This window comes from Arvicanthis niloticus, chromosome 24 (assembly GCF_011762505.2).
Source record: "Arvicanthis niloticus isolate mArvNil1 chromosome 24, mArvNil1.pat.X, whole genome shotgun sequence".
Classification (NCBI taxonomy): Eukaryota; Metazoa; Chordata; class Mammalia; order Rodentia; family Muridae; genus Arvicanthis; species Arvicanthis niloticus.
This window is the reverse complement of record NC_133432.1, coordinates 33,131,676-33,146,917: the sequence shown is the minus strand read 5'-3', so window position 1 is coordinate 33,146,917 and position 15,242 is coordinate 33,131,676. Positions and strand designations below refer to the sequence as shown.

Genomic DNA, 15,242 nt, shown 5'->3' with positions numbered 1-15,242 from the left:
TTGATAAAAACTTAGAGTCATTTTGTTTGAGTTATTGTATATTGGTAGAAATTTAAGTTTTTTTTTATTAGACTCTTGTTTCACTATACTGAACATAAGCCATTTATTTAAAGTGCAATGGTTCTTACCATTATTTCTATTGTCTGTAGGTTGTTAACGTTAGAGAAAAGAACAGTTCTTAAACAGGAAGGAGATGTGAAGAGGAAACTTCTGGTTTCTTTGGAAAGTCAGTTATGCCAAATGATGGTTTGCTGGGGTACGCAGGTGACTGGATGTCTTGCTAAAGCAGACATGTGAAAGGCTCCGTGGTGGAGTATAAATATGACCCCACAGACAGTAGGAGAGAGACAGGAATTCTCTGTGTAGCCCTGGTTGTTCTGGAACTCTCTTTGTAGATCAAGCTGGCCTCAAACTCACAGAGATCCATCCGTCTGCCTCTGCCCCCTGAGTACTGGGATCAAAGATGTGGGTCACCACACCTGGTGATGCTGGCTAGTTTTATGTCAACTTGATACAGTCATTGAAGAAAAGGGAGCCTCAACTGAGAAAACATCTCTATAACATGTAGCCAAGCCTGGGCATTTGCTTAATTAGTGGTTGATGGAGGAGGGCCCAGCTCACAATAGGTGATGTAATCCCTGGGCTGGTGGTCCTGGGTTCTATAAGAAAGCAGACTGAGCAAGCCTCGAGAAGTGAGCCAGTAAGCAGCTTCCCTCCACAGCCTCTGCATTGGCTCCTGTCTTCAACTTTTAACCAGGTTACTCAACCTTGACTTCCCTCACTGGACGGTAACTCTGGATTATGTAAGGCAAATAAGCCCCCCCCCCCTTTCCCATGACTCCAGCAATAGCAACCCTAAGACAACCTGTGCACATGAGCACCTACACATGTACACCCCACATGCATACAACCACAAACGATGCATCTGAACACACAAACATGTACAACACACATACACACACACTCCTGAGAGACAGAAAAAAGAGAAAAAAAAAAAAGCTGAACTCTGTAGGTTAAGAGGTTTGAGTTTATAGCTACAAAGCTGTTGGTGCTGGACCAGGAACCCTCCACACCTTTTTTTGGGGTCATTTTTGAGGCCATGAGTTTTGAGACCCCCCCCTCCACAGGCAGAGCTCCCCACTCACAACTAGCCTTTCACAAGATTCTGGAACTCGATGCAGCACACTTGGAGGTGGGAATCCCTGATCTGATTTTTAGATTTTTTTTCCACCTAGCATTGGTACCGAGTTGTAGATTTGGAGGTTGCAAGGTGCATGGGGATTCAGTCGGGTTGGGCTAATCTGTTCAGCATTTAGGATGGGGCTGTCTCTTGTCTGGGCCATCATTCTAAAACCAGCAGACACCGGCAGCCTTGATGTGCATGCCTGGCTTCTTAAAGTTATCCTCTGGCTGGGGTGTCTCGGCTCCTCTGGGGTTCCAACCAGTGCATCCTGGGCTGCACTCCTGCCAGAATAGGTTCAGTCTTGCCCTGACTTGGAGGGCTTTGCCAGGATCTTCCAGTCCTTGCAGGGGTGTGGTGAGGGTCAAATTAGCTATTCGTGAGAAAGTGCTTAGGAGGGATTAGCTACTGTGTAAACCCAGTATATTCTTTCTCAATCTCTTGCTCTGTGCATATGTGTGTGCATACCAGTCCAGGTGTGTATGTGTGTGTGTGTGTGTGTGTGGAGACAAGAGGACAACCCTGAGTGCCATTCTTCAGGAACCACCCACCACTTCTTGAGGCAGGATCTCTTCTCAGCTAGGAGCTTACAAGTTCCTCAGGCCAGTGAGCATCAGGGATCTTCCTGCCTCCGCCTCCCCAGCCCCACTATGCCTGTCTTTTTTATATGGGCTCTGGAGAAGATCAGGTCCTCATGTGAATGAATCAAGCGCTTTATTGACTGAAATATCTTCCCAGCTCTGTAAGCAGAGTTTTGTGATAGTATAGGTGGAAAAGCAAAGGGTTGGGAGGTGGGGTGGGGGTGGGGCGGGGAGGGAGGGCTCAGGGGAAGGGGGAGGTGTGGGCAGCGGAGGGGTAGTACTGTTGGGAAGGTGTGTCATTTTTATATCTGGAGAGCCAGAGCCAAATGCTTGACTCTTGGCTTCTCTGCTAGCTTTGCAGGGACTGGTGGGTTGAGGGTGTGGCTTACCTTTGACATTTTGGCTCTGGGCTGTTTGTATGGGAGCTGGGAGCCAGGAATTGAAGACATCTGCCAACTAGATGAAATAAAAGCTGTACTTAAGCCCCAGGAAGGTGATCGTTTGTATTACGTGGGAGTAGATGTTTGTGAGAATGAGGAATTTTCCTCTCAAGAGAAAATCAAGATGGGCAGATGAGATGAGTCAGCCACTAACGGCACCAAATGCTGAGTCTGAGGGGCTGAGCTTGACTCACATGGTGGAAGGATAGAACCGACTCTCCTGAAAGTGGTCCTTGGATCTCCCAACTAAAACCTTGGCACATGTTTGTCCATGAACACACACACACACACACACACACACACACACACACACACACACGGTAAATTTTAAATATGTAATAAGGGGTTGGAGGGATGGCTCAGTGGTTAAGGCCTGGGTTCGATTCCAGAGGACCTTAGTTCCCAGTACCCATGTGGTACCTCACAGCAGTCTGTAACTCTGTTCTAAGGGATTCAACACACACACACACACACACACACACACACACACACACACACACACACGCTGTTCACACACCTGCCATGGTACATGCATGAAAGTCAGAGGACAATTGTGGGCATGAGTTCTTTCCTTCCACCATGTGTGTCTTTGGAATAGAACTCAGGCCATCCAGAGAGATCAGTGCCAGGGAATGTTCCAGAGATCAATTCAAAAGGGTCAGACTTACAGTTAGAGGAAGGGGTGTTCGTGTGTGTGTGTGTGTGTGTGTGTGTGTATTTTACAGCAAGGGAACAGCCTATGCAAAGGCCCAGAGACTGCAGGGAGATTGGTGGAGCACCATCGTCAGGCTGCGAGAGCGCTGCTGGGAACCATGGCAACCTCTGATTGCTCCACCTTCATTCCTTCTTAGTCGTAAACTCATCACCTCAATATTTTTATTATGTTTTTTAAAAGTCCTGTGGCAGGAAAGATGGCTCAGTGGTTTACAGCGCGTGCTGCTCTTACAGAGGACCAGGCCTCCATTCTTGGCACCGAAATCGTGGCTCATAACCACCTCTAACTGGTTCCAGGGAATCTAACCCTCTTTGGACCTCCAGAGGCATCAGGCACACATAATGGTACACACAGAGACATATGTGCAGGCAAAATACACAACATACACACACACACACACACACACACACACACACACACACACACAAAATCCAAAAGTCCTTTCTTTTAAATTTTTTCATGACTATGCATGTCTTCAATAATGACAAAATGACATGTATAACAACCAATTGTTTAAAAAATAAATGTCATTATAGTCTATTATCAGCAAATATTGGCAAAATATATAAGCAGAAAATATGCACAGAAGCCCAGACATGAACCACACTACCCTCCTACTGCTTTTGGTAGGAAGGTGGAGCTCTCTATTCTCAAATACAATGGCAAACTTCCCCTTCAACAGAGGGTTTCACTGGCCAATAAAAATCCAGGAAGAGGTGGCCTGGATCAGCACTTAAACAGCAGTCAGAAAGACGGGCAGGACTTGCCCCCTGGCACCAGGCCAACTGCATCTGTCCAGCGATTGCTACCATAATTCTGAGAAACAAGCCAGCCAGCACTCAGTAGCCACTGCACCCAGCTTTGCCACACAGCTGGGGTGATATCCTATAGTTCTGGTCTGGGAGGGGCTGCCACCAGCCCCTGCCTCTTTGCTGTGAAAGTATGATGTAATCTGGCTTCAAAATCCCTTTCTGAAAGACTGGGGCCATAGCTATGTTGGAAGGGCTTGCTCTTGCAAGAGGCTCTGGGCTCAGATCCCAGCCTTGCATTATCCAGGCATGGTGGTGCATGTTTGGGTACAGCAGGAGGGATGGGCAAAGTGTATATCAAAGGGCATAGGGCTGTCTGCTGGAGAGACTGCCCTTAGATACAAAAGGGAGGGTTGATGTGGTCAGCGCATATAGGACCGTGCTTTAAGGAGGACCATGGCTGGTCAAATAGATGGAACACAAGCACACCCACACAGAACCACACAGAACCTGCTGGAAGGAGGCCAAGGCTATCCCTGGAGCTGGAGTTACAGGTGGTTGTGAGCCACCTGATGTGGGTGCTGGGAACTGAGCCAAAGTCCTCTGTGAGAGCAGTAAGCTCACTTAACCACTGAGCCATCTGTCCAGGTGTCTTTGTCCGTGACCCAGTGACTTTCCTTAAGTTGCATCTAGGAGCATGGATGAAGGGCTGTTTACAGGAGCATGATGGGTCATTTATCAGTGTTACTTCTGAAGGAGCCTTCTCCAGCAAGCATTAGCTACCTATAAATCCTCAGAAGTGCAGATTCCCAAGAGACCCTCCCCTGTCAACTGTAGTCCCACTTCCTTCGGGTAGATGCGGCTGAGCTCAGTCTTGTGTGGGTGGTCATAACCGTTGAACACTGAACAGATTCTGTGGGACAGGAACTGCGCGCGCGCACACACACACACACACACACACACACACACACACACACCCCACACACTCATGTACACACACTCATACCTACTCATCCCAGATAACAAAGTCATGATTACAAAGCCAGACTTGGGGAACTAGAGAGTTATTGGGGTTACTAACAGGATTTTTTAAAGAAGCAGGATTGACTCAAATGCAGCTGCATCTTAGGGTGACAGCTGCATCTCAGGGTGCAGCTGTAACCCTGGAGCTCTCTTTGTGACTTGCAGCGCCTGCGAGTCTCCTCTCCCCCAGCTTGGCTGGTCACAGAGCTTCCAGCGACTTGGGAGAGGGGTCCCTGCGAATCTTAGATGTCCTAGCCTCCTCTGCTTCTCCCTGGAGGAGATGCTTGAGTTCTGTAGAGATTGCTCTGTGACACGGGTACAGTGTATTTTGTGAAAATATCTGCCAGAGAGGAGGAACGTTGGACAAATCCAACAACCCAGAAGGCCTATAATAACATACCATGTTGTCATATTTTCTGGCTTGGACTAAGTTTTCTGAGGTGGTGGTGAGGTCCCACTGCCCTGGAACCTCCTAGGAAAGGTCACCGAGAATATGTGTGTGGATACACCATGGGATTGTATTTTGATACTCAGAGAGATCCTATAATTCCATGCAGGTAAACACAGTATACTTACCATATTCTCAATTCTGGTTAATTTCCATGCCAGCAGCCAGCACACTGCACCAAGCTCATGTCTAGGTATTTTTCCATCTGGAAAAAAAATCTTTTTCTTTCCCTAAGTACCTTGCAGGGATATAAAAATGCCTGCATAAATACCCTTTTATACATCAGACGGAGAATAAAAAGAGGCATTGCCAAAATAGAAGATACTCTTCACACTGGAGGATTGTAAAATCCGTGATCAGGGAACTGGGAATCAAAGTGTTCTGCGGCAGCCGCATCGGTGAATGAATATCTTAGAGATAAAACATACACTCTGAAAGAACGGAATAATTAGAGAACCAAGGCTGTTGGGGAAGAGGGGGATGCTACATTGAGGGAAAAGCAGAATATAATTAGTGAACATCTCTGTTCAAGTGGGAAGTGGAACAGGAGAGAACAGTTTGTGTCCGTTCTCTGTTATAACAGCAGCATCTGAAATGGGTGTAACATGAAGGGCGGCTTTGAAATGGAAAGCCATGTGACAGGAAAGGCCATGTGATAGTTTTAATTGTCAATTTGGTCCATTCTATAATCGTCTGAGAAGAGCGTCTCAGTGAGGGATTGTTTAGATCAGATTGGCCTATGGGAGGATGGTCTTGATTGTTTATTGATGTGGGAGGACCCAGCCCTCTGTGGGCGACACCATTCCCTAGACAGGGCATCGTGAACTGTCTGAGAAAGTGAGCTGAGAGCAAGCAGCAAACAAGCATCCATTGTTTGTTTATTCTCTCTGCTTTCGATGTAGATGGAATGTTTTAATTTCCTGCCTTGACTTCCCCAGGGCAGTGGACTGTAACCTAGAATTTTAAGCTGAATAAACCCTGCTGCCTGTGCCCTAGACTGACCACTGTCTGAGCCTACTTGCTCTAGGGGGTTGTGGATGAGGTGGGATGGAATCAACGGGCATAGATTCCCCTGAGCAGGTGAGAAGCACTGCAGCAAGCTTGTCTGAACGCTGCAGCAAGCTCCATTAATACCCTCCACCCACACCCCACTGGTCTTAAGAAAGCATTTTTTCTAAACAGCAGTTCCTGGTTGGCTGGCACTGTCTGCACCAGCAATCCTTGGTCTCTCCGGCAGTCCTCAGTCAGGTCCTCCTGCAGAAGATGCCTTTGTGGCTGAGCAGCCCTGGTGTTTTTGCAGAGGCAGCGGCTCCATTCTTCCTACAAAACCCTACTTTTCTATGTTGCTTTTGGTCAGGGTGCTTTAAGTTTTAATTTGTGTGTGTGTGTGTGTGTGTGTGTGTGTGTGTGTGTGTGTGTATACCACATGTATTCACTACATGTGTACAGGGCCTGTGGAGGTCAGAAGAGGGCACTGGATCTCCTAGAGCCCTAGAGCTGTAGTTACAGATGGTTGTGAACTGCCTGCTGTGGGTGCTGGACACTTGAGTCCTCTGTAGGAAATCTATACATTCTGCATCAGTCCCTGGTCAAGGTCTTTTATCACAGCACCATAAATGAAACTAGAATAGATCTATATTCAAAGAGTGATTTATTTTTTATTTTAATATATGTCAGTTTAAAAAAAAAAACTCACTTATTTATATGAGTACACTGTAGCTGTCTTCAGACACACCAGAAGAGGGCATTGGATCTCATTACAGATGGTTGTGAGCCACCATGTGGTTCCTGGGCATTAAATTCAGGACCTCTGGAAGAGCAGTCAGTGCTCTTAACCACTGAGCCATCTCTCCAGCCCTTAATATATGTCAGTTTTAAAAAGGTATAATTTACTTCTAGTGAAATTAATTCTTTCAGGGGTTAATATATGATTTTTATTTGCTATTTATTTTCTGATGGGTCACTGGAGTCTTGCTATGTAGACCAGGCTAGCTTCAAATTTGTAATCCTCCTGCCTCAACATCTGATGGCTGGAATGACAGTGTTATCACCCCTGTCAGTTAATATGAATTTTGGTTGTGTGCCTGTGACCTAATTCCTCTAACCAGCTCCCACTGCCTTTGAAGTCTCTGTCACCTTCCCTGGGGATCAAACATTTGATACATTTTATATTCAACCCATAATGATGCCAAAGGGAGTCATAACTTGGAACCTGTCCCCACTCTTCTCACCTCTCTGCCTTCCTTCCACTCCCCTCCCTTTACCTTCCCGTTTTCTCTGTTTTTTTCCTTCCCTCTTCCTTTATTTATTTTACTTTTTCTTTCCTTCTTCCTCTTTCTCCTCTCTCCTCTCAGTAGAACCCAGGACCTAACATACACTAGGAAAACTACCCAGGAGAGAAGTCATACTTTAAAGAGAAAAGATTTATTCTAATTAACTTTCTAAGTTAGCATACTGAACTGAGTTTCATGATGGCATTTTCATACGTGGATCAGTATAATATCCTCATAGCTGCCTCTGCTACCTTCTCTTTTTCCTCCCATCCTCCTGCTGGTCCCCTTTGTACTCTGAAGTGGTTTCCTTTCTGCTTCCATGTCATATCTAGCTCATCATCTATCTGTACATGTGTATCATCTATAGGTGCACACATTTGTGCATGCGCACGCATGTGCACACACACCCAGCATCTATGTCTATATTATCTATATTGCAGTTGAAAGAAAACATGAGAGTCTTAGTTTCTTTTCTGTGGCTGTGATAAAATACCCTCCCTGCAAAGCAACTTAAAGGAGAGAAGGGGTTCATTTGGCTTACAGTCCCACAGTTACAGTCCATGGCCACTGGGACATCGAGGTGGTGAAAACTTGAAGTGGCACATCCCAACATCTCCTAAGCCACAGTCAGGCTTAGGAGAAAGGAGTGTTGATGCTCCACCCCCTTTGTCCTTTTCATCCAATCTGGGCCCGGCCTTGTGCAATAGCGCCCACTTTAAGGGTGAGGATCCTGCTGCAATAACCCAATTAAGACACCTCCTCCAGACATGCCCACAGGCTAACCTGATCTAGACAATTCCTCATTGAGACTCCCTTCCCAAGTGATTATATACGGTCTTGAGTTGACTATTATTGGTTGCTTTTCAACTGTGGTGATGAAACACTGTGACCAAGACAATTTCCAGAGGAAAGAGCTCATTTGGGCTTTATAGTTCCAGAAGAGTCCATGATGGCTGGAACCACCAATAGGAGCCAGAAGCTGAGGGCTGGCTTTTTGAACTACAAGCATCAAATAAACAAAGTACCCTAGACACAGTGTGAGTCCTTTAACCCTTAAAACCCACCTCCTCAGACGCACTTCCTCTAACAAGACCATGACCCCTAAGCAAACCAAGCGGCATCGTCAACTGGGACACAACATTCAAATGCCCGCGACTGTTGGGGACATCATTCAAACCATCACCCTGACAAGCAAATCTGTTTTTCTTCCCTCCATTACCTCCTCTTGTATTGCCCTTGCCCCTCCCCTTAGCCTGCTCTCTCCCCTTAAGCTCCTCCTCCTGCCTTGATGCATATGGATATATTTAAATCTGGATATGTAAAACTCCATTCCTTCTACGGTTGTGCTGTGCCATTCTCACAACGAGGCTCTGTATGCAAAGTGGACGGAAACCCTGACTGGCCCAGTTACATTCCGCAACTAGACAGTGTGACGAATGCGTTACACTGTAGATACCAACTGCCTCAATTTGTATACTTTAATTTTGTAATAGATATTATATAAATTTCAGCTAATTAAAAGGGGAGGGGACCGAGGAGATGGCTCAGTGGGGAAGGTGCTTGCTGTACCAGCATGAGGCCCTGAGCTTGGATCTCCAGCATCCACACGAAAAGCTGCCTATGGTGCACAGCTGTAACCCAAGTTCTAGGAGATGAGGCAGGGTCAGGAGGAGCCTGCAGCTCGCTTGCCAGCCAGTCCAGTCAAAACGGTGAGCTCTGGGTTCAGTGAGAAACCCTGACTCAGGGAATAAGGGGGAGCATGCTTGAGGAAGAATCCAAATGTTGACCCCTGGCCTCCAAATATACTTACATGGGTGAGCTTGTTCCCGCCCCGCCCACGCACACATGCGCAATAACGTTCCTATTCTCTCATACACAGAAAGGAAGAAAAAAGACTAATTCTTAGCCTATAACATTACAGGGCGAACGAGGAGCTGGGTGGAGAGAACGGAGTCAGGACCTTCAATTCTCTCCTTGCTAACTGGAGTAAGCCCAGGTTCCTGGCTGCAGCCAACTGTCTTTATGTGACTAATTTAGAAAATGTCACGGTCAAGAGGACAGGCTGTGTGGATCTGAGCAGCATAGGTCTGAGGCTCGGCTTTGCCACTTAGAATCTGAGTGACTTTGGTGAGAGTTTTAAGTTAAGAAAAAAAAAATCATTCATTTATTATCAGCAGCCCAAGAGGAAATGTGTGACGATTATCCAATATTCTGTTTGACCTTTCACGTCCTGGGAACCGTCACTGGGGTGAGGGTGAGGGGCGATGTCAGATCAGGCGGACAGACAGCCAAGAAAGAGGCCATCATGAGTCCAAATATTCCAAAATGTTTCTGAATGTTAGAAAAATTAATCATCAATTGAAAAGAGCTTCTGGGAGACACGGATACTTAAATTCTTTGCGCTTCAGTTTCTTTACTGGTGATTTGGGAATAATAAGAGGATAATGAAATAAAGGGTATTTCATACCCAGCTCAGGGGCTGCAAGCTTTGCAATTGTTGAAATTATTATTGTTGTTATTATTATTAATTTGCTAAGCAGCTCAATATAAATTCTGGATAGTAATAAAATTTCCTGCTTCCACCCAGCCAGCAGGTCCAGCATTTATTATTGTTTCTGTATTTATGGTGTGTGTGTGTGTATTCATGTGTTCATGGAAGCCAGAGGAAGACATTGGGTGACCTGCTCCACTAGTCCCTTCAGATAGGGTTTCTCACTGGGTTTGTAGATGTGTGTGTGGCCACACCCAGCTTTTTACACGGGTGGTAAGGATTTGAACTCAGTCCCCAACTTTCCACAGAAAGTACACTAATCCACTGAGCCATCTTCCCAGCTCATTGCCCCCTCTTTGAGACATGTTCTTGTTATGAACCCAGGATGGCCTTGAACTCATGATGTTTCTGCCTGTCTCCCAGATGCTGGGATTATGATGTGAGCCACCATGTTCAGCTTACTCCAGCTCTGAGTGGAATGCTCCCATTCAGTGCTTGCTTAAGGAATAATTGATTAATTGATATCAATATTTAAAAAATCTAAGATATCTTTGGAGCTAAAGGTTGAATCGTAACTTTTCTGACATTCTTAAGTTTTCACATTCTTCAAAAGTTCCTTGCACTGTTCAATAGAATGGCCACGATTCAGGAGAGTCTAGAGTGGTATTGGGTAGATGAACAGATACTTCCTAGAACTGTCTTGGACTCTGAATATTTTGCTGACTTTGGTTGTGGCTCAGTGGTAGAGCACCTGCCTAGAATCCCCCAGTGAGGGGCTGGAGTGTGGCTCAGTGGTAGAGCCCCTGCCTAGAATCCCCCAGTGAGGGGCTGGGGTGTGGTTCAGTGGGAGAGCCCCTGCCTAGAATCCCCCAGTGAGGAGCTGGGGTGTGGCTCAGTGGTAGAGCCCCTGCCTAGAATCCCCCAGTGAGGAGCTGGGGTGTGGCTCAGTGGTAGAGCCCCTGCCTAGAATCCCCCAGTGAGGGGCTGGGGTGTGACTCAGTGGGAGAGCCCCTGCCTAGAATCCCTCAGTGAGGAGCTGGGGTGTGGCTCAGTGGTAGAGCCCCTGCCTAGAATCCCCCAGTGAGGGGCTGAGGTGTGGCTCAGTGGTAGAGCCTCTGCCTAGAATCCCCCAGTGAAGGGCTGGAGTGTGGCTCAGTGGTAGAGCTCCTGCCTAGAATCCCCCAGTGAGGGGCTGGGGTGTGGCTCAGTGGTAGAGCCCCTGCCTAGAATCCCCCAGTAAGGAGCTGGGGTGTGGCTCAGTGGGAGAGCCCCTGCCTAGAATCCCCCAGTGAGGGGCTGAGGTGTGGCTCAGTGGTAGAGCCTCTGCCTAGAATCCCCCAGTGAAGGGCTGGGGTGTGACTCAGTGGTAGAGCTCCTGCCTAGAATCCCCCAGTGAGGGGCTGGGGTGTGACTCAGTGGGAGAGCCCCTGCCTAGAATCCCTCAGTGAGGGGCTGGGGTGTGGCTCAGTGGTAGAGTTCCTGCCTAGAATCCCCCAGTGAGGGGCTGGGGTGTGGCTCAGTGGTAGATCCTAGAATTACATAGTGAAGTTGCTTGATTTCCTACCCTGACTTCTCTAAATGATGATCTGTGATCTGGAAATGTAAGGTAAGTAAATAGTTTCCTTCCCCTAGGCTGTTTTTGGTTATGGCTGTCGTCACAACAACGGAATGAAATTGGAACACACAGTAAATTGAAACACATGTTTTGTGTGGCTCAGAAAATTATGTATGACAATAATGTTTTCAGTTTTGAATGGATAAATTTATTAAGTAACTTATTAAGCAAGCAAAAGTAAAAAGAGCAGAAGAACAAGGAGCAGATAGAAGCAGCTGACAGATTGCAAAACATCAAATCAGGCGCCTCTAACATCCCACGGAGATACCAGAGTAGCCCAACTGATAACAAACAAAAGGCAACATGATCAAACTGGAAGCTTAAATACATCCAGCAGAAATTGCCTGGGGAAGCCATTGAAGCAGCCTTCTGGAGTTCCTGAACGAGAGTCCCTAGTGGAGCAGAGCAGAGCAGAGCAGAGCAGAGCAGAGTGTCCCTTTGGGTAAGGTTGCCAAGTACAGGAACAAATAAGAGCAGGAAGGTAACTTCCTCAAATAGGCACTTACAGCAGAAATGGCTGGGAAAACCTTGAAATAATCAGCTTGAAATTCTGATTGAAAGTTCCAGGCAGAGCAGATCATTTTCAACATGGATGAACTTCTGCTTTCTTTTTCCCATTGAGGATATTTTTATATTATGGGACCAAGAATAGTAACCTGGGATACAGGGTTTTAAAGGACACTTGAATATACTGGTTCTCCTGGCTCCCAGTCTTAAACGGCACATTATAGTAAAACCCCTATTTTTCTTTAGAATTGAGGGAGGCACCTCAAAACCTCTGGAAGTAAACACAACTTACAAGTCTTAGGAAGTTCCTAAAACTTACAGGACTCACAGTTTCTTTTCCCAAAGTTATATAAGCAGCAACAATTGCTGGGGAAAGGAGACTTTCCAACTGACTGAGCAGTTTGCAAGTTATACAAAGAGCCCTAGGGATGCAGCTTTCAGGAGTTGTCAACCATGCTGGGGTGAGCTTTGTAGTGATACAGCTGTGTTTGAATCTTACATGCTCCTGTATGTAGGCCAAGTGAACTGACTGGCTCACTAAGATAAACTTGGGTGAAATAATTTCTTTAGTGTGTTGTTTTTTTATCCCGGGTAAATAGATATTTGTTCATATCTCCCTAGGAAGTTCACACAATACAAGACTATCTCAGCTTATGTATACATCCTTGGATAGGGTCTTTATGGGCAGAGTTGAGGCAGGAGAAAATAAAGGAAAATTAAGGGAACTTGAATAAGGATCCTGTTACCCTGGAGTCTGGTTGAATCCTCTTGCCAGCATGAAGAATTTTAGTCTAGCCAGGCATGTGATCCTAGCACTTGAGAGGCAGAGGCAATGGATCTCTGTAAGTTCAGGGCCAACCTGGACTACAGAGTGAGTTCCAGGCCATCAAGGACCTTGTGGTGAGACCTTGTCTTAGAAAAAAATAACAAAGAATTGCAACACAGTTTACAGCTTGTGCTGGGAATGTTGCCTATGTGTGGGTGCTGTTCCTTTTTTATAGAGATATTTCAAATGTTAAACTAGAAAGTTGTGAACCAAGTTTAAGATTAAGGGTTATATGGCCCTGGGGCCTCTCCAGAGAAAAACTCAAAAGTTTCTGGAACTCTCATAAATGACTATAAACTTGTTTATAGCAAGCACAGTTTAGCTTCCTTTTGCAACCTTCTGTCCTAGGCTGAGAACTTTCAGGCTCTAATTCTGTCTTGCATACCCAGGAATCACCATCTATTCCTTAGACAGCCTTTGAGTCATAACTGCTTGAGTGTGTGTGTGTGTGTGTGTGTGTGTGTGTGTGTGTGAGAGAGAGAGAGAGAGAGAGAGAGAGAGAGAGAGAGAGATATGTGAAGGCCAGAATTCAACTTCAAGTGTCTTCATCATCTTCTCACCTTAATTTTTAAGATAGCATCTTTCATTGAAACTGGAGCTTTCTCTTTTGAATAGAATGGTTGGCTTGGCCAACTAAGGAGGGAGCCCCCAGAATCCCCTGTCTCCACTTCTCCAGTGATAGGGTTGAAAGCTCTTCCTCCCATGCAGAGCTTTATTACATGGCACTGGGGGGTCTGAACTCATGCCTTCTCCCAAACTCTGAATATGGGCTTTGCAAAGACAAACGGGGCTTTCTCTTGAAAAGCCTACATTTGAGTTCTTCCAGAAGGTTCTCTATATTAAACCTGGTATTTAAAATCTATATTCAGAGCTCTTCCTAATTAACTCCAACTTGGCTTCCATGCACAAGGTCCTGGATTTGAGCGACAGTGTCACAAAACTGAGTGTGGTATCACATGCCTGCAATTCCAGCACTAGGCAGGAGGTTCAAATTCACCCTCAACTACATATCACATTGAAGGTCAGCCTGGGATATTTGAGACCCTCTCTAAAATAATTAAATATAGTAGAATAGAATTCCAATTCTGCTCCACACCGACTCATCCTAAAATTTTTTGCTTCTGAAAAGTCAAGAATTCTGGCTTCAGTTGAGTCTTTGGAGACACACCTCTCCCATGCTGCAGGTGGCGCTGTGGAGCCATGTCTGTAGCGTCCATCTCCGTGTCACTGACAGTGCTGTCTTCCTGAGGGCCTGTTAGCCAGATGACATGAACACTCCACGGAGTCTGGTCACAGTAGTTCACAATACTATTCTCGTAAATCACCAAGTATTCAAGACAGCATAGAGAGGCCAGGGAGATGGCTCAGTGGGTAAAGGCACTTGCTGCCAAACCTGAGGACTTCAGGTCTACCCCAGCACCCTCAGGGTAGTGGAAGGTACTGAGTCCTGCAAACTGTCTTCTGGGCACCACACATGTGCTCTTGTCCGCTCTCCCTCTCTCCCTCCCTCCCTTTCTTCCTCCCTTCCCCCACTTTTCTTTCCCTCCCATTTTCTTCATTTCTTCTCTTCCTCTTCTTCCTCCTGCTCTTTCTTTCTCCCCCTCATACCTTCCTCTTCCATCTTCTATTTCTCTTCTCCTCTCTCATTCTTCTCACCCCCTCAATTGCCTCTTCTTTCCTTTCTTCCACCCCCACTCCCCCAGGGCTCCATTGTTCATCTTTCCCTGTAAGACACTGTTGATAAAGTAAGTCTGATCCTCCAGCTGTTAAGGGGGTTTCCTTTGTCCTCAAGGAGGGCTGGGGGAGATACACCCTCAGACTGATGAAAGACTCCCCTGGGCTTTTCCTTCCTGCGGAGTATAGAAGGCGCTGAAGATCATGATTACATTTTAATCCATAAATTCCTCTTCTCTCTCCCACCCCACTTTGGAATCCAGTAAAACCTTACCTTTGTTTTGAGAGTTTCATAACTTGACACCTATTTGTCTTGTGTGGGAAATCTTCGGATTTCTCCTGTGAAATGTGTGTCATCCAGGAACGTTTGTCAGCAGTAATTTCTCAGCAATGGATTCTAGAAGCAACACTTTCCAGTCTACACTCTCCCTGACTTGTGTTTTAAGTGTCTCCTCTCCTCCTCTCCTCTCCTCTCCTCTCCTCTCCTCTCCTCTCCTCTCCTCTCCTCTCCTCTCCTCTCCTCTCCTCTCCTCTCCTCTCCTCTCCTCTCCCCTCCCCTCCCCTCCCCTCCCCTCCCCTCCCCTCCCCTCCCCTCCCCTCCCCTCCCCTCCCCTCCCCTCCCCTCCCCTCCCCTCCCTCCCCTCCCCTCCCCTCCCCTCCCCTCCCCTCCCCTCCCCTCCCCTCTTGTTTGTGTCATTTAAATGTTTTATCTAGCCTAGA

At 46.5% G+C, this 15,242-nt stretch overlaps 1 long non-coding RNA gene across 1 annotated transcript in view; it reads left to right on the top strand.

Annotated features, from left to right (window-relative positions):
• Window positions 1-20, top strand: part of LOC143438052 (uncharacterized) — a 28,919-nt gene extending 28,899 nt beyond the window's left edge. Inside the window, exon 4 of the long non-coding RNA XR_013107148.1 lies at window positions 1-20. This exon is cut by the window's left edge and continues 145 nt beyond it. This is a non-coding gene — a long non-coding RNA (uncharacterized LOC143438052).
• The last annotated feature ends 15,222 nt before the right edge of the window (window positions 21-15,242 follow it).